The following is a 20,631-nucleotide window of genomic DNA, read 5'->3' on the forward strand; positions in this document are numbered from 1 at the left end:
CTTACTGAGTTGAATTCTTTATTTTCAGGAAATCTTCATTTAAAATGCCTCTTAACATATTTAGTTCTCTCTGTTAAACCTTCCTTTATCTCTTGCATATTTTGCATCATCATCATCAGAGTTCAGTCTTTCTCATTATGTAAATCAAATCTATCAGCCTTTCACCTTCTATTTCTAACTTTACTTCACTAGCTTCCTATCAGGTTCTTTAATTAATTGTTTTCACCCTGCCTATCTCCTTATTGACAATCTCTCCTATAGTATTAAGTATTCTTTCCTCAGAAACTATTCCCCTTTATTTAAGGCTTAATCCTGCATATTGACAATACAGGGAAAAAAACATCTCGGTCACTTCACTGATTAAATATGAAATAACGATCTGTCCTTGCACTGCAGTTCCACTGGTACATTAAAAAATTGTAGTGAATAATGTCTCTTCTGGCCTATTTCCAATTCAGAAAGATTACTATGAACAGAAATGTCTGGATAGAGAGAAGATGGCAGAGACAGACCTAAATGAAACGTTTAACAAACTGACACTAACATTCTCCCTGACAGTCCCAGACAAGGGAATAAAGCTTTGAGTTTGAATGCCTACCAGAGTTAAGGTAATTAATGCTGTAGTCACTGATGCTTGTAAGAGTTCTCCATGCAACAGGAGAATTTACTTATTTATAAGAGTTACAAGATCAGAAAATGTCCTTCCTAAGTGCTTTGAATTAAACCCTGACTTTCTTAATATTGTTTAAAGTGTTAGATCTTACTTAGAAACATAAATGATCTAATTTTCTGATTCAAGTTAACTATGAAATATAAGCATTTAACAAAGAGAAATTTTACTGATTTGTTGCAGACACCAATTAAACTAATTCTGGAGGAATTTTAGATGGAGGGTATGTAGAAGTAATTATTTAAAAAAACCCAAACAAACCGAAAAAGATCACCAAAAAGAAATAAAATATGTGTATATATGGTTTTGTGTTTAAGCAAAAAAATACATATATCCATGTATACATAACATACAGTATAAGCAAGTATAACGATGAATGTTTAGCATAATTTTATCTTAATGCAGACATTAAAAATTTCATTGCCTTCTTTTTGTTGTGGATTTAATGCCAATAGTCATGGCTTCTAGCATTTTGTTATTTACTTTTAAACAGATTTCTTATGTCACCGGAGCATGAACAAACGCTTAAACAGTTTTGAAAATAGGGGTTTCCTCCATGGCATTATTTTGCTGATAACTTTAACAACATAATATGTGAGAGGCAAGTTCAAATTTTTCTGAATAGTTATATGCTGATCTCTAAGTTGACAGTATATTCATTCCATTCCCTGTTTAGGATGGCACACCAAAAAACCCCTAAGATCTTTAAAATATATAATGTAGAAGAAATTTGAACTACAAAGGCTTTTATGTGGCATTTAGTTTTTTTAAGTGTCAATGGACAATGCAGAGAAAAATGAATTTACTTTTTTTAAGACTTCAGTTGGAGCAATTATATAAACATTCCATGATTACTAGGCACAAAGGACAGAAATCACAATAAGTTTTACTAGAACATGCAAGAATTTTTTGCTGACCATGTAAATGAATTGGTTACTACTCTACTATTCTGGAGATTGCAGGGACTCATGAATACTGAACTTTTCTCTGGTGAAAGAAGATTCCTAAAGCCTTCAAAGCAAAGGAAGATAGACTGGATAGAGTTGAACATGGCATACTTACTTAATTTCCTTTTCTCCTCCAACAACACACATGCTCTTCTCTGGTTAAGCAATCTATATTGATAAAATGCACTGCAGAAGACCTGCTCATGCACATATGCACATTAGATTTGAGGTATGTGCATGGACGAGTGTTGAGGAGATTCACAAGCCTTAAATCAATCCCATCAAATAGCACGTGTGTAGAACACTTGTTTAATTATTTCTTTTATGATTAGACAGCTGTTTAATATTCCATCTAAGGGACATTGACATCAACATCATATCTATCCTAAGACAGTTCCATTCCTAAAACAGCTTGTTAGATTATTTTGCCATTAAATTAAATTCTGCAGTTTGCCACAAGCAAAAGACAATAAAATGGAATTTAAATATGCAGCAGAGCTCTGTTTTAAATCTGTCATCACAAATGCTTGAAATTGTCAGAAAAATGTTATCTTTAAGAACAGGGATCAATTCAAACTGCATAAGAAAAGACAAATAACAGAGGATTTCACTTCTAAATTTAGCAGGTGAGATCCATTTCAGCTAATTTAAATGCCGGATTTCTGTCTGTGTACTCACGTGAAGAAAAAAGCTGTAGCAGTATGGTACATACTATTAACTGTACTCCTGATGACAGATGGACAGAAAGAGAAATCAATCTCTATATGCCTGAACTTAGCCGTTAGCTCAAGTTTGATTCTGCTTTGAACAGCTCCAAGCAGCGTTCTCCAGAACAATACTTAGGAAAGGTCGCAGGATTATTTCATTTTCAGAATCTCATAGCATAAATCCAACATACTAGTAAATTGCACTAAAATTCAAAATTGTTTCAGATGTCCAAGCTTGAAAAACAAACAAACAATCACCACAAAAAGTTGTAACTGGGGGCAAAGGAATACTACATGACTGAAGAAGACATCAAACGCCATAGTACTGGTAAAGACAAGTTACTCTAGGGACAAATAAGCAAAAGCAATGATAGCTTGTTTGTCTTCGCTTCTTGGAGAACAATTAATGATTCTATTTTACTTAGTATTACCTAGTTTGGGATTCTTATTCAGTGTATGAAGTACAGAAGATATCTGTCAAGGGCTATGCCTTAGACTGAGAGCATTTCCCCATGTCAGTCTGTGTTTATTGGCTATACAGAGAATAAAGTACTGCTGCAGGTACCTAATCTTTTAGACATAAGAAGGATGCCTAAAGTTAGGGACATTGACTCATATAGGTTGCTTTTGCTTTAATTTACCTTTAGAATTATTATGAAAACCAATTTGTCTCAGAACTATTACTGTTGAAGCCAAGTGATGTTGTCCACGGATATTATTCTTTACACTTTGCAGTTTTCTTTCAATAAGAGTAAATTATAAAACCAGGTGTTATTCCCAATAGAATTAATAAGATTGCTCTCAGAATCTCTTCCACATTAGTCACCTAAGCCTGTTAGTGAATAAGATGTCTTCTGGAAGTGGAACACTCTAAAAACATGCAGTGATCTTAAACAGATTATTACTGAACCACCCATTTCTAAAATCCTTTTGATTACTGATGAAATGTACTAAGACAAATGGGTGTTCTAGAAATGAAATTATAAAATTTTTCAGTCTGTTGTCCCTTTTCTCCTGAAAACTTTTCATAAAACTTCTCACATTCCTCTCTAAGCTCCCTACCTCTCTTTATTTTTATATATATATTACAGCATACTTTTTCTGATGCATGACTTCATATTGCAGACTTTTTCCAGCATAATGGCAAGCAAGGTGGCTAGTCAGCAGTGCTTTGATCAGCCCCTGGAACCATGATTAAGGCATCATTTCCCTCTGTTCAGGGCCCTGTATCCATCCCCACCAAGCTCTTAGGATCAGTGGACAAAGATAGCCAAGTCAAGCACACGGTCTACAGTCACAACAGTCACTACAGTCACTTCAGTGCAAAAATGCGGCCTGACAGACTAATTGCCTCTCCAGAGGCTGTCTATTTCTACTATGTCATCAGCAAATATCTGTTATGTATTCATTAGAAAATGAATATACTTGGTCACCAGACAAAATTATGTTATGGTCTAATGTAACCACTTAACAGCTTAGATTTCAGGCTGTATGGTGTATTAATCTCTTTATGTTTTCTACAAGACTTTAGATCTCTTTAATTTGTTTGGAAACACATACCATACCTAATATCATAATTTATTTTATATTTCTGGACATATATAAATGTCATGTTTATTCATAGTTTTCCTTTGAAGAAGAAATGAACCTATGTGGGACATCAAATTAGAATTTCTGGCCACATTTCTATTTTATGGAAACTGATTAGCATGCCAAAGGAGGAGGAAGGGAGAAAGTATACTTAGTGCTCCATGAATACAGATGATGATCTTGCATTGTCATTGAAAGCTAAATGATTACACAGTAGACAAAAATAAAATAAAATAAAATAAAATAAAACCCCTAAAATTAAAGGTGGGAAGCTTTGGGGGCATAAATTCCCTTTCAAAGATGCTAACAGGCAAATTGCTGATCTCAGCTGAAGCCAAGTATCAACGTAGCTAGCAATTCAAGATGCTTACATCTTACACAGGCTGTAAGAAAAACCTTGAAAAGAAACAAGGTGATTGTAGAAGACATGGCTGCACCATGGCCGACAGTCTAGTTCCTGGCAGTATAGAAAGGGAAAAAAAAAAGGGTGGTAGATGAGGGTTTCTACATCATGCTACTCAGCAATGCCAGGACCAGAATCCTCACACAAAACAGCAGCCAAAACAGCAGCCTCTGGAGCCCTCCAGTTAGTGGGAAGGTGAGGCTGATGGAAATATGATACCCGCGCAGTGAAGATACAATCTCTGAAATAACATTGCACAGTAAGGTATGGTAGTCTACTTCATGGAAAGGCTATTAACATGAAACACCTTTTTAACCCTCGCAGCAAAGCTTTCGCTCTTAACTCTTCAGCAATGGGCAGGGTCCATGACCCAATCATACAGAAAATAAAGCTAAAAATTGATATAAAACTTTACACTTTTTCTACCACTTGGGATCTGGCACACATTTTGGGGATCTCTCAGAGTCGCTACTAAGTTATTTCCCTGTAGGAAGACATCACCAGAGGGGTTAACTCATTTTAACTTTTACACAGATATTGTAAAGTACCAGCATGTTGAGGACTTCATGGTTCCTTTATTGTGCTGTTTGCCAGGCAGTGGAAATACCAATCAAATCCTAACAGTGAGGTATGATAAGCCACATTGTCAACACATGGACACAATCAGCAGACACAGACCATAACAGTCATGTCTCATTTTGCTTTGGAAATGTGATTGTGAAGCTGCATCTTTGACCCAGAAAGCCTCTGATAATTTTAAAAAACATTCTAAAATGCTAGTGGTGAATAAATAATTACAGGTATCTCTACTTTTATGTAAATTAATCCAGAGATCAGGCTGGATACCCCTGGATTTCACGATGATCCTGTGATGTGTGGTACAGCTGTTGCAGGTATATTCTGCTTGTATAGAAAGAACTTCCCTCTTTTGAAAAGCTGACCTTTCAAATTAGTCATTAAGATTTGGAAGTGCGTCATGTGGACACCCCCTGGGAAATATCCTCATTGGGTTCAACAGCCTCTTGCTCTGCAGAGGGTTGCAACAAATGACTGAACACAAGCCAGTAGTGTGCCCAGGTGGCCAAGAAGGCCAATGGCATCCTGGACTGTTTCAAGAATAGTGTGGTCAGCAGGACTAGGGAAGTGATTCTTCCCCTGTACTCAGCACTGATGAGGCTGCACCTCGAGTACCGTGTCCGGTTCTGGGCTCCTCAATTCAGGAAGGACGTTGAAGTGCTGAAGTGTGCCCAGAGAAGAATAAGGAAGTTTCTGAAGGGTCTGGAAAGCATGTCCTATGAGGAGCAGCTGAGGGAGCTGGGGTTGTTTAGCCTGGAGAAGAGAAGGCTCAGAGGTGACCTTATTACTCTCTACAACTACCTGAAAGGGGGTTGTAGCCTGGCGGGAGTTGGCCTCTTCTCCCAGCCAAGTAGTGACAGGACAAAAGGACTCAGTCTTGAGTTGCACCAGGGGAGGTTTAGATTGGACATTAGGAAGAATTTCTTCACAGAAGGGGTGATTAGACATTGGAATGGGCTGCCCAGGGAGATGGTGAAGTCATCGTCCCTGGAGGTGTTTAGAGAAAGACTGGATGTGGCACTTAATGCCATTGTCTAATTGACATGGTGGTGTTAGGTCATAGGTTGGACATAATCATCTCAGAGGTAGTTTACAACCTAATTGATTCTGTAATTCTGTGATTCATAGGTAGACCTACCTTATCTAGTATGTCTAGTTTAGGCAACAAGTTCAAGTTCAGACATGTAAAAGAAAGCAAAATTAATCCCACTCTCCCTGAAGAGTTTTATGAATATGAATATGAATATACCATGGCAATCAGAACCTTTTCAATTTAAAAATTCCTAAATTTCAGTAGGAAAGTGAAAATGATGAAAGATGGATATTATGAAAAGAAGCAAATAAGTTGCTTTTAACCTAAGTTAAAAACAGTGTCACGCACATAAATTCTGTTTCAACAGGTTGGAATCAGACTTAGAAACGTTTTCTTTTAACAAACAATGCTTTGGACAGTGGTGTCCCCATCTCATTTTAAGACTTCTGTCATTTTTAGATAGTTGTTTATACTCTCTTTCTTTAAACAGATATTTGTGCTATCAGACAAAATTGCTTTAATTCACACTAACAGCTACAGCTCCTCAAGTCACAAATATGCATTTCTTTTTATTTATTGTACTATTTATCTTTGTGTTCCTATTTGTTGACAAAACTCCTAAGATCCTGCAGCAGACAGATCGACTGATTTCATCAGACACTGTGCATGATGATGGATGTGTCAAAGCTGACTCTTTTTTGGGTTTTAACCACATTTTTAAGTCTACCTGATGTCTTTCATAAAGAAATTGAGATGATAATAGCAGGTGTGGGGTTGACATAATTTGTCATTGTAAGATTGAACTCTGTACACTTTCAAGTTCCATCTTTATTTTGCTTCCCCTTCAACTTGTCGTAGAGTGTTTTTCTTGGTATATCCATTCTATGACAAAGTCCCTAATATAATGGTTTAAGAAGCTCTAAACTCAGCACAGACAAGGATTTGCCTAATGAAGAAGAGTGCATTTTGGTCTATATTTTCTTTGACTCCTAGCCATGCCTGAGATGACAGGATATGTCAGCTAAGATAATCACCAAACGAAAATAAGTAGCACTCTTCATCTCCTTCAGTAACAGCTGTCAAGATACTCTCCAAGAACCAGAATACCACTGAAATTGAAAGAAAATATGATCAAGAACTGTTTAGAAGATCTTATATGCATTTTAATTATAAGCCATCAAAAAGACCTGTCAATTTTATCACAAATACTTTAAAAAAAAAAAACAGTAACAAACAAAACCACAACACAAATAAACCCAAATACAATAAATAAAGCTAAACAAAAATAATAAAAAGCTGTGTGTACTCTGCCCACAGAAACTAGCTGTTTCTCCAAGGATTATGTTATCAGTCCATGCAATTTATAATTCTGGCATGAAATTCACCTGTCATCACCTGCCAGGTCTCCAGTAAGTGGAGGCAAGACGCGATAAAGCATTTTGCATGTTTTAGTGTGTTTACAACCCAAGTAATCAGACCAAAAGATGTAAACTGCATTTAAATCAAAAGAGTATTCATATTAATAATTTTTTGCTGTTCAATTACAGTACAATACAAGATTATTTGAAAGTTTGATTTTACTTTTTGTGTGCAAGATGAAAACATTTTATTTAGTTGCATATATTTTAGTGTATGTTAAGTATGCTTCATATTATTATGTATGAACGGTGAATGGCTGGAAAGCAGTAAGAATACATGCTTACAAGCTTATAGGCCTTGCTTAAAAGGACAAATTTACTAAAGATACAGGAGTATTGAGTCTTCACTAAGTGCATACAGAGCTTAAGGTAATCTCCAGATGAAACAGGAAAGGAGAATAAGCAATAAAGCTAGTCAAGGAACAGCAGTTTGTTCAATTCACCCACTGCAAAAGAGAAAGGTGCAAAGGACCTGGCCGTCAAGACCATCAGAAGGATGGCTTTCAGCTTTTTTTTTTAATCCATCTCAAGAACAGATGTAAGGTAGTAGTACTATTATTAATATTTATTATTATTAATAATAATAATATTAATTATAATAAACATTAATAAAATTACCTTGTTTTACTTTGAAGTTTTAATTAAACTTTGAAGTCAAGAAACTTCATTTGTTTTATCTTCTGATGTCACAATAGCTATTGAATGTGAAATAAATTTTGAAGCTAGGTTGAATATATATTGTGAAAATTCTTGGGAAGATGAAAGTATTAAAGAGGGTACATGGGAAGGATAAAACTAGTATTTTATCACAAACAATCATGCTAATGCCAATTATTGCCAACAGCTGATATCAAGAATGAAATGAAGCTATGTGGAGCCTTTAGAGCACATCTTTTGACCTTTGCTACCTGAGGATTTTAGGTTGTATACTTTTGAAATTTATCAGCCAAAACTTTCTTTTGTAATTAGTTACTTATATATGTACAGAGACTAATATAAAAGTTACAATTGCAGACATCAACTTTATCATGCTAATCACCTCATAATATATTCTACGAGGATTCCTAATGCTATATCATATTCTTGTAGTGCCAAATAGACATAAAGGAGTTACATTTGCAAAGAGTTGCGATGAATTTCAACTATGTTAGAGTAACAGTCTGCTCCATCTGAATTCTATACCTGTCGGTATAGTTAGCTGTAGGCAGAATGCAATTATGTAAATGTAAGCCCTCTGGCCTTCAACTCCAGCTCCAGAAGGAAGACAGTTTCCTGTTAGACCCATGTTATATCTGTCAGACCTCTGCAGATGTCTAGAATGAGACTTAAAGAGATCTAGGTGCAAATATTTCAGGAACTGAATAATATTTTAAGTGTGTACTTCAAAGTGAACTAAATAATATTGTTGGTGATCTGTGTTTACTTCAACAACTAGATGTTCATCAGCTATATAGCTAACAAACCTATTGACACTTAAATGTAATTCTTTTACTCTCAGACTTGTTCCACCCTTAGATTTGTATGTTTGCAACTCTCTGTTACTTTCACATTCTATATATTCATTTCATATTATTCACTATCTGCCCCCTTCAGGGTAAAAAAGGATGTAATTTACCAATCAAATGTAGACACTCACATGACAAATATCTTTACTTGAGCTAATCACCACAGACTCCCTTTATTATTCTTAAGAAGAAAAGCTATGTGAGATACTGTTACTTTAATCCTCACATAGGCACCTCAAGATAATTCAGTTACATCTGTATAGGGGCCTAATGACATTAAATGCATTCTATGATACCCCACCTGAGCTTTAGCTGCCAGTTTAGGAAGTCGTTAGGCCTGGTTTCTTTACATGCAAACCCAGTGAGGATGTCAAAAGTATCCTAGGGGACCTCAAATGGTACCTGATATCAATTCTGAAATAACAGAATTAAGTTGCTAAAAGAAGTCATGTTTGACATAGATTTGTCTGCTGCTTTCCATGGACTGTGATGGCACATAGGATGATTTTCCACTTGTCAATGTCTACATAGTAGCCATTTGAATTTGACATTTAAATTTAAAGTTCATGGTATTTTTTTCAAGTTCTGGTGACCTCTGTAGCCAAAAGCCCTCTTCATTTCAAGTAATAGGTTTTCCAATCTTAAAGTGAGACTGACTTAGGACTTTATTCTGAATTCTTTTTAACTTACTAAGCAACTTATGTCTGCTCTACCTTTAGTACTGCTATCACAATGGATGTGAATGTGGCAGAAGATGTGCTATTTGATGCGAGTATGTCGGTCCTAAGACAAAAGAGTACCTCACACTCAGTTTAGATTCTTAGCACTCACTGTCCATATAAATCTTACATCGAATCCTGAGGACTAGAAGTAGCTCTATATTCTCACATGTCAATGAAAGTTTGGAGGGAGAATAGAAATAGAAGTTCTGAAATGCAGATCTTATTTATCCAAGTTCTAGCAAGGAAGAATTTCCAGAAAAGGAAGGATCTTTCTGCTTTCTTTTGTTTTTGAAATACTATGGAGATTTCTAATTTCACAGAGATTGTCAGCTTAAATTTTCAGCCCAGAGTTTATGTGCTGACTTTATGATACCAGTACAGATATTAGGCATTATGAATCTTGTTAAAAATAGTTGAACTTACCTGAGATATTGGGAGAAAGAGCTTGTAAGTGGATCACCAGGGATAAGGTTTTCTCTCATGATTGTTATTTCTGAGCACCAATATTTTTTCATTATGAAAAAATAATGAAAAAATTTTCTTTAGTGAAAAATAGCTAGTTCAAGTGCAAACATACATGTGTGAGTCGTGTTAAATTGAAAAGATTGGACATGAAATAAATAAGTTTACTCTCTATCTACCCTACTAAAATTTTAATGAAACTGAAATCAGTAGAGCTTCATGAGGTGGTGAAGTTTTACCAATTGGCTGATTCTTCTTAGTGATTTAGAGGAAGACTTACCAGAGGAAGCTAAGATTATGCTAACCATTAGCACCAGACTCTGATGATGTTTAAGAGATATGGATAATAACAATGATAATAAAGATGTCTGCTGGAAATTTTTATCAGCAAATAAACAGTTAAATTCAGAGACTACCACCAAAGCATGGAAGTGGGAATTTTACCATTACTTAGGTATGTATGCAAGAATAGATAAATATGCATATATATAATGCTATTCAAAATATGTACGTCTTTGAATTCACATTGAAAATCACTTTCCTATTGCATTATTTCCTGTTCTATACACAGATTGTCCTTCACAAAATGTGAAATTACTACTATAAATGTAGTTAATGAAGCGTAAAATTCTAACCCAAGCTTCCAGCTGACAGAGTTCAGTAGCTGTGTTGAGAACCAGAAAAGGCCTTTGTCGTGTCCAGTACTTCCTGATAATGGCTTAGATTTGCAGGATTTAGTAATGCCATTAAGATAGCAATTCGTTCAGTTGAATACAAAGTAAAAATGAAATATGAAATATTTAACTTTGAAAAGAAACAAACTAACCATAAACAAACCACAAGGCTTATAGTAATCTCTTCTTGCAAGTTTTTGCTGTTCATCTTCTCTACTTCCACCCAGAACTGTTTATGTTCTTTTTACTTCTACTTAAGGCTGATGCTATGTTAACAGAAACACAATAGGGAGTTGTTGCCTTTTCCTTGCTTTTCTCAATTGTGATTTTCTTAAAGAGACACAGAATAACATACAAGCATTTCAAAGGAACTGAAATCAACATACTTCACAATATCTTCCTTTGTACTGCTGAAATTGCTCTTTCTGATAAGAAAGACAAGAAGTAGCTTTAGTATTTCTCATTTGTAGCATTCATAAAGAATCACATTTGACTGTGGTATGAATGTTTAAGTAGAATCTTCAATAGAAAATGTCACTACTAAACAAGTAGGTAAAATATAAGGGTGAAATCAAAACAGTCATAAAGGAATTTGACAGCAGAGAACTTGATTTTTCCATCCTCATTCAAGGTCAATACTTTTATTTGTAAGTAACTTAACTGATTTATTGGGGCTTCTTTCCAGCTTCAGCTCTGAAAGAAGAAAAGTGATGGAACCAGGTCCAGAATAAATTATGATATCATTGCTATTTCCAAAAGTAATTAACTTTCAGAGAACATTGATATAAGTAATATTGATGCCATAAATATATCCTCTACTCCTTGGAGAATCAGTGATAGAAATAAGCTTGTAGTGAACTTCCAAATCCTGATGCATGAGAGATGGGATCTGCACTAAAGAGAAAAATAACATGCAACCTACTAGTTCTTTTTAGCAGTTCAAGTGTATGCAAAGTTCATCAGACCATTTGGGAATTTGTCAAATATATTCATCTTTTGAACTACCTGAAAGAATCGTAGAATCATTTAGTTTGGAAAAGACCCTGAAGATCGAGTGCAACCGTTAACCTGACACTGCCAAGTCCACCACTAAACCATCTCCCTAAGTGCCACATCTACACGTTTTTTCAATACCTTCAGGGATGGTGGCTCAACCACTTCCCTGGGAAGCCTGTTCCAAAGAACCACTCTTGCATTGAAGAAATTTTCCCTAACATCTAACCTAAACCTCCCCTGGAATAACTTGAGTCCATAGCCTCAATTGTCCTCTTGTCTTATCATTTGTTACATGGGAGAAGGGACCAACCCTCCTTTCAGGTAGTTGTAGAGAGCAATAAAGTCCCCCCTGAGCCTCTTTTTCTCCAACCTAAATAGCCCCAGCTCCCTCAGCCCCAGCTCCCTCATATGACTTGCATTCGAGAGCCTTCTCTGGACACACTCCAGCATCTCAATGTCTTTCTTGTAATAAGGGGCCCCAAACTGATCACAGCACTCAAGGTGAGGCCTCAGCAGTACAGGGGGATGATCCCTGCCCTAGTCCTGCTGGTCACACTACTTCTGATACAGATCACGATCCCATTGGCCTTCTTGGCCATGTGGGCCCACTGCTGGCTCATGTTCAACCAGCTCTCAATCAACATATCCAGGTCATTTTCAATCAGGCTGCTTTCCAAGCACTCATCCCTAAGACTGTAGCACTGCATGGTGTTTTGTTGTGATCCAAGTCCAGAACCTGGCACTTCACCTTGTTGACCCTCATACAATTGGCCTTGGCCCACTGATCCAACTCTGCAGATCCCTCTTAATCCTTAATACCCTTCAGCAGATCAACACTCCCATCCAATTTAGTGTCCTCTGCAAATTAGTGAACTGACATAGAATTTAAAACAATTTTTCACATGTAATAGTAACTGAAAAAAACAAACCAAAATGAAAAAAAAAGAACCCAAACAAAAAGCCCAACACAAACCAAAACAGCAGATATCATTAGTGGTACCATCTACCGGCAGATGAACCATAGGATTAAAGGGTGGGCTCAGTTCAGCGCATGCTGCGTCTCACCTAAAAAATCCATTGCACAGGCTGGAAAGGTAAAAGACCTTTCCCAAAATCTTCGTTCGCGAAGACTGGCCATTATTATTACCATCTACCATTCTCCAGAGAGTAAAAGACCTAACTCTTTCCACATACCAGTGAAAATTAAATTTCTTGTCATTATAGTTTGTCTTTTAAAGAAATACTACTACAGCTACCAGGCCTAAGACATGCTGATGACATATTTGTCAAAAAAAAGAAATTTTTTTCTCTTAAAGATCAAACCTACACTGTTAATTACTAACTATTCCTTTTTGTAGTCTTCCCTTTTCAGAAGACAAATGGTGGCCATGAAGAGTCTTTTTGACTTTACATGCATAATTTAACAGCCTGGCATTTCCATTTGAGAAAAAGACAGAAACACATTCTTTAGCAAATGTGTTCTGAAAAGCCCTTTGACTCAGACTTTGGAGAAAATGAAATATCAACATATATTGAGGGTAACTCATGGCTAGGCTTTGTGAACAAAGATTTAGGAAGGCTCTATCCACATTTGTTACAAATTGAGGGTAACTACATCATTGAGAATCTGACGTCGTAAGTATACTAATGGTGTGCTTAACTATACCATATTCCTCCTATTTGCTGGGAAGTTATTGGCAGATATACAGGACCCCTTTCAGTAATGCAAAACCTTGGGTACTGCTGCAGTCTCTTTCCCATTCACATTTTTTACTCCACAGTTATATACAAAAGGACTTGTATTATTCTATGCGCAACCCAAGTCTCCTCTTTCCTTATGGTTATTTTTCTTGCCTCAGAAGAAAGCCTGAAATAAGAAAAAAAAAATTGTTTTCTTCTCTTTCCAATATAATTTTTATATAGTTAACTACTGAATAATGAATTACAGATGGGCTAAAAATTTAAATCTTTCCCTACCAGTAAGGACATTCAAACACAATGAAACAATAATGCACAGAATCCAGGGTCATCCTCGTTTATTTTGTGTTTTTTATGCATTCTTCCCAGTGTCATGAGCCGTAAATGCTGTCGGAATTGAGACATTTATAGAAAGGAGTAAGATAGTTCCAGAGCACAGATAAGAAAAATAATATGGATCTTGGAAATACACCTCCTCCTTTCGCTCTCTCCCTCTAAGGTGAGCAGCCAGAAAGGCAACCTTGTTACAGAAGGGGAAAATTACTGACCAGAAGAAAATGCCTTCTGAAATCCTGACAGAAAAATTGCCTGCCAGCCTGCAAGCTGTAAGCTTGGGAACTGGAGCTGGGAACAAGAAGTACACTTGAAAATTGCAGCTGGAGTCTTTGAAGTACAGCTGAGTACCCAGAAACTGGACACATCCTAATTGCAAAATCAAGGAACTGTACAGACAATGAATAATTTAAAGAGATTAAAAAAAAATGGTTTGTGATACAGAGTAAAGCATCCTGAGAAAGTAAGAATCAGTACCTAGTGTTGGCAGTTCTAATTCCAAAAACAGGAAAGACATTTGGAAAAAAATATTGATCTGAAAGAACAGAAAACATCATCATCACTCGGCTGCCCCAGGTGAAAAATAACAGCATCTTTGGCTGCTCGAAGTGGTGATGTTCTATGGTCTCTTACATCTTTTTGACATAAAAAGAACTAAATTTTTATCCAAAATGGAGCCTCTCTCTCTGAGACCTTCCTGTGCTGTACATACTTTTACATTCTTAAACAGTCTAATTTGTCCACACAAGACTTCTATGAGACCTTGGACGCTCACTGGGCACACCCTGGGTTACTCCAAACTCTATGACATGAACCATCTTTGAAGTAAAACTGAAGTTTGTTATTTTCCTTGTCCCTCTCTGGGCCACTTCTGGGGGCAGTTTTATTTGTCTGCTTGCTTTTGGGATTGTTGGTCTTTCTTAGAGGATAAAGCCTCCGTGTCTTTGTGTGTTACAGAATATAAAAAGGTGTGTAATATCCACCTGCAGGCTGGATAACTCTTCATTTTGTAACATCCTCTGAGACAATAACTGCTTTTAGTGAAGTAGTTTTCCTTATTGGCTTCTGAAAACCCTGCTTGTGATGCCTAAAGCACTATAAAGGTGGAAATCCCATAATGGTGGGATAATAATAATCCACCAGGTTTTTCACTCTACTCCTGTCGATTCATTTTGCACAGGATCAGAACAGTATCTGCCCTTATTACACCTCCAGAAGCCAAAACTGAAGAACAGAGGAAATATTTGCCACTACATTCTTTCATACAGGCTTTTAATGGTACTCTGTGCCTAATTTTTGCTGCAAGTGCTTTATATCTTATTTAGTTCCCAAATCTTCGTTCACAAAGCCTAGCCATGATGAGTAGAGCTAAATATTTTGAATTACAAAATAGCGTTCTGTGCTAGAATGGGAAGCTGCATTTAAACATCATTTATATTTATTTGCACTTTTGATTAGGACCCCCAAGATAAAAATAGGTTTGTAAGACTAACAAGAATTTAAGATCCAAACAAGAATTGAAAATCCAAGTATACAATTGCCATCTTGATTGAGGTCGCGTATTGCTATTGCTAGACATATTAGCACTCATCAACAGCCTTAGAAAGATGCTAGATCACTGTTTTCTTAGAAAAGTACGACTCATCTCTGTGTCTACATGTATCTGTATGCACAGAAATAGAATGTAAGCAGTTTACAAATTTAACCTCTGAGAAAAGAGATATGGATCAGATATCAGCATACCTACAAATGAACTTCACGCAGCAAGGTTTATTCTCTGCACTCTTTTTCAGTCTGAGAACTATATATACAATCTATATAACGATTTTTCAATTTATTTTGTCTAAGTGAAGCAAAGTGAAGCCATTGGCATAACTAATTGATGTTTTTGATTTTCAGCAATTCTATAATCTTTTTATAGCTAAATTAAAAAAAAAAAGTTGATTTTTTTTCCCCTGACTGAAATTAAGAATGAGAGCCCTTAAAAATAACTAAAGAAAGATTATATTCTTCTTAGCAAAATAGCAGTTCAGTGACACATGCATCACTACCAGAACCAAGATTGTAGCCAGGGCCTCTAGAATTCAGGCCATCATTAATAATAATAATTATAATAATAAATAATAATAATAATGGCCAGTCTTCACGAACAAAGATTTTGGGAAAGGTCTTTTACCTTTCAAGCCTGCGCAATGGATTTTTTAGGTGAGACACAGCATGCGCTGAACTGAGCCCACCCTTTAATCCTGAGGTTCATCTGCCGGGGCCAAGCAAGCTTGGACAATGGCAGTGAGGTCCTCAGGACGTAGGTTTGTTTAGAGTGACCTTCTCATAGATGGATGGCCTCACAGGGCTAACGGGCTCCATCTGCCCGGGGGACTGGGAATCGAACCTGGGTCGCAGCAGTGAGAGTCCCGCATGCTAACCACTAGGCCACCAGGGGTCCCAAGCCATCATTAACTCACAGAACAAAGAGTAGGATAAACTTATGCTTGGAATGCCATTGTCCTGTAGTTTTCTGTTTTTTAAAAGAATGTAACTTTGCAGACTGCTTCTCTAATATCAAAGGTGTGCTGTTGTTCTTGATTTGTTTTGTTTCGTCTTTTTCTCTGGTTAAGATGACCTTTTGTTAATCATAAACTTCTTGGTTTCCTGTCACACTATCTCTGAAGTTCTTAAATAGAAACAAGAACTCAGTTTGCTGTGCCGCTGCTGAGAAAATAATGTCAAGGCAACTGTGGTCTTGGGAAGATTTCTGAAGTGTATCTGAGACTGTGGAATGCTGCTGCCCTAGAAGGTGTCAGACATAAGCTCTGCACTAAATCTGACTCAATAACAGGTTTTGAACTTTGTGGGAAGCGTTCTAAAATCTGGGTTTATTCCAAAAAAAGGCTGACATTAAATAGCAAGCAAACAAAGAAACATAACATTTCTCATGGACTAATCTGCAGCTGTCCCACAAAATTGGCATTCCCAGGCCAGTATTGAGCAGATCAAAGGTAAATGGCACAGCATTGTACAGTCCAGCTACTTCTGCTTCATAGCGTGATCAGACTTACCTTGTTCACGGATGTCAAGTATATTTTCAGGCTGCCTTCAAAGGCCTTCAGTTTTGGAGACTCATAATATCCTTTGGGCAACATATTCCAGTTTTCCTAAAGTCCAATCAAAATCTCTATTGTGGCACTTAAGCCTGTTATTTCTTCTCCCATTCATCCTGGACATGGAAATTGAACGTATCTGTGTGGAGATAAGGAAATCAGAGACATTACAATTTTGACTGTTTTTTTTTTTTTTTACTTTCTTCTACCCTCCCCATTAATCTCCATTAATCTAGATGATAGTATCCAATATTTATAGAGAGCTGGGAGAGGGGCTTGTTTCTTTTTGTTTTTGTTATTTGGTTGGTTTGGTTTTTTGTTGTAAGGTTTTGGTTTTGATTGGTTTGGGGTTTTCTTGTAGTTAGATTATAACAAGCCCAATCTTTTTGCCATGTTAACTTATTTGGTGAAAAGTAAAAGACATGCTACGTAAAGTAAGCATTCCATGGGTTTATATGGGTTTAGGAAAGAGGTTGATAAGTCTGAATACCTATTAGGCAGCTTATTGAAACAACTATGATTTGTAAAAATTTAAGAATATTTTATGTAGCCATGCTTATGCTAGAAATAATTCATAGTTCTTTTCTCTATTTTAACTTTAAGTGAATTTGTGCTTAAAACTTACTAAAGTTTAAAAAGAATTGAAAAGATATTTCTATTTTAATATATTTTTTAGAAATCTCATTTGTAAATGATCGCATACCTACGACGAAATCATTGTTTTTAGTGAAGTTGAATTTGTCATCTTTACAGCTAGTGCTGTTCATTTTTCTACAACAGAACTTATTTCTATCTTCCGGAGTATTCAGGGTCTCTTGATGCTTTGTGTAAGACCAGGGATGTAATTTGGTTTATAATAGCCAAATTTTTCGTGCAATATGCAAAACAATACATGTAAAAGGAGGAGTGTAAACAATTCTTCAATATTCTTAGATTGCTATAAAAGGAATACCTCTGTTTTAAATACTTAAATACAATGGAAATAATTAAATACCCTTTAACTTAGCAAATGGCACATTGAATTAGTCAAAATAGTTTCATAAGATGAAGGCATAGTATTGTGGAATAGTTTGGATCTGAAGAGACCTTTTAAGTCCATCTAGTCCAAATCCCCCTGTAATGAGCAGGACATCTTCAACTAGATCAGTTTGCTCAGAGCCTTGTCCAATCTGACCTTGAATGTTTCCGAGATGGGGCATCCACCACCTCTCTGGCAAGCTTTTCCAGTGTTTCACCACCCTTATCATAAAAAATATGTTACTTCTAACTAATCTAAATCTATACAATTTCAGTTTAAAACCATTACCTCTTTACCTATCACATTGGGCCACACTAAAAAGTGTGTATTCCCATCTTTCTTACAAGCACCCTTTAAGTAGTGAAAAGCCACAGTAACATCTCCCCAGAACCTTCTCTTCTCCAGACTGAACGACTCCTACTCTTCTCAGCCTGACCTCATAGGAGAGATGCTCCAGCCCTCTGATCATTTTTGTGACCCTCCTCTGGACCGACTTTAAAAGGTTCATGCCTTTCCTGTACTGCAGACTCCAGAGCTGGATGCAGTACTCCAGGTGGAGTCTCACAAGAGCATAGTAGAGGGGTAGAATCACCTCCCTGGACCTGCTGGCCATGCTACTTTTGATGCAGTTACAGGAAGGACTATGATGTTCATGTTGACAGGTCTTCCTTCCTCTGTCTGAGGGACCAGTTAGGGTAATGTTGATACATTCATTAACACAGTTTAACAGACATTCTCTTTCTTCATTGGTTTGCAGCTCCTTGTTACATTCAAATTCACAATGTATTGTGCCCTTTACGTGCACTAGATATGGGGTTTTTCCTTATTACTCCTAAAACCAGTGTTGTCTAGCTCCATGTCAGAATTCCTTCAGCTGACCATGGGTAAATTGTTGGCACTTGTGGTGTCTCGAGTGCCCTGTCTGTTCCCTGACTCTTACCACCCCTATACCTTAGCTCCTCTGCACCATGTTCTGTTTTAATGGAACATGAGTATAGTGGGTAAATTATGATTTCTATTCCTTCATTACTATGCTACAGGAAATCCATTTTCTGCACAGAATACAAACTCACACAAAACACTGTGGTCCAGCTGTGACAGGCAAGCACCACAGATTTGAGGAAAAAGCGCACTCTCTCCAACATATCACGTCTAATTTGGCTGGTAGCCTGGCCATCATATACAGCAGCTCAACCTCAGACTCAGCCTTCTTCAAGATGTTGCTTGTCTGTACATTTATTCCCACCACAGGGCTGTTGTTTTCATAACTTTTTTGCTTTTCAGCTCAGATGGTAGCCATATGCTGACAGTGGTGTTCCTGGTTGCATCACCCCAGAAAAGCAAACTAGCTGGTTTTGACTGGTTTAGTATCACAATTTGGTCTCACACCCCAAAAACACTATAAGAATAGAAATATGCTAAGAATTATTTTGTTTTATTTTTAATTTCCTGTAATAGGTACATACCAAGGTTTTTGGTGAGCCTCTCCATAATAATTTTCTGTGCCTTGTTTGTTTTTCCAGTGGAGAGTTTTTACCTGGAGAGCTTTAGTTAATATCTCACTTACTGAAGCAGTGGCTTTGGATATCTTTCACCCCTTAACAACATTTTTTTTATAATTTCAGTCCAACTCCATGCATGTGAATATTTCATGGCTAGGCTTCGCAAATGAAGATTTGGGAAGGGCTCTACCCATACTTGCTACAAACGCGCTGGTGGCTAAAAAGGCCAATGCAAGATAGACAAGTCCAGTTGCAAAAAGCACAGTGAAAAGACTCCTTAGGTGGTATCGACAAGACACGGTTCTTATATGCATGGTTTTTGTACAGTTCTTTCACTAATTACTTGGGGTAGTTTAGTAGATTCAAAGTAACTATTAGTCATTCACTCTATATTTGAAAAACCAATAGCTCCTCAGAGAGCAATGTTTTATCCTTGCTTCTCGATAAAAGAATTTTTTGTTGTTTAAGTAAATTAAAAAGTTTAAGCTGCCATCAAGCCCAGTAACTTAAGAATTTTTGTAATTATTCTTTTCTAAATATTAGCATTACAAGCTAGAATTTGCATTCAGACATCATAGCAGCTGTGCTGCACAGGAAATGGAATTGTATTCATCAAGAGATGTCATAAAAAGTTAGTATCACAGCAGAAAAGCAAATTTAACAAGTCACTGATATAATCAAATCACCAATAAGAGACAGAATTTGCTGAAAACAAAGTGTTTTATGAGTCCACCAGACTGTAAGTAATACTAGAAAAAAGCCAGAATAACAGAATCATTTAGGCTGGAAAAGACCTCCAAGATCATCAAGTCCAACCTTTGATCAATCACCACCTTGTCAACTAGAACACGGCACTAAATGCCACAATTCAGTCATTTATTGAACACCTCCAAGGGTGGTGACACCACCATCCAGTGGACTCTGTCCATTCCAATTCCATCTTCTTGATGCCCAACCTGAAATTCCCCTGGTGCAGCTTGAGACTATGTCCTCTCACCCTGTCTCTAGCTGCCCGGGAGAATAGGCCAACCACCATGTTGCTACAACAGATAAAAGTGATAAGCTCTTCCCAAAGCTCCTTTTCTCCAGGCTAAACAACTCTAACTCCATCACCAGGATACTTGAAGTTCTGAAGAAATAAACATAACCCCCCCATTTTTCTTATCATGTCTGTTCTTCAAATTAGAAGAATGACCAATGTCTAAAGGCTTGTACTGGGCTGACCCCGACTGGATACCAGGTACTCACTACAGCCGCTCTCTCACTCTCCTCTGCA

Source organism: Neopelma chrysocephalum, unplaced genomic scaffold (genome assembly GCF_003984885.1).
Source record: "Neopelma chrysocephalum unplaced genomic scaffold, ASM398488v2 Primary Assembly neopelma1_25, whole genome shotgun sequence".
In the NCBI taxonomy this organism is placed as follows: domain Eukaryota; kingdom Metazoa; phylum Chordata; class Aves; order Passeriformes; family Pipridae; genus Neopelma; species Neopelma chrysocephalum.